We start from the raw sequence: 326 nt of genomic DNA, 5'->3' as shown, positions 1-326 counted from the left end.
TTCTCCTTGGCTATGATGTTTTTGTCAGCTGGTGCCGAAAATTCGATAACGAACATGGTTCGCTTCTCGAAGTCAAGAAGAACCATGTCAGGCCTTTGAATGTCAGACCTTTGAATGTAGGTCGTTCCCGCGTGTGTTGGACAACTAGATAGTATGTGAGCTAAATGCTCGGGGTGTGCATGGAACGCCCTGCAGCTATCATCAGGAATGTCTTGGCTCAAAACGTGGCGACGGTATGTTAAGGTGGAAATGACACCGTCTTGGCATGCAAAAATGAAACCCTCTGCACCAGACTTCAATCCGGGCGATTTAAGGAAAGCAAACGT

The sequence above is a fragment of the Belonocnema kinseyi genome, chromosome 3 (genome assembly GCF_010883055.1).
Source record: "Belonocnema kinseyi isolate 2016_QV_RU_SX_M_011 chromosome 3, B_treatae_v1, whole genome shotgun sequence".
Classification (NCBI taxonomy): Eukaryota; Metazoa; Arthropoda; class Insecta; order Hymenoptera; family Cynipidae; genus Belonocnema; species Belonocnema kinseyi.
Note: the sequence above shows the minus strand (reverse complement) of the source record.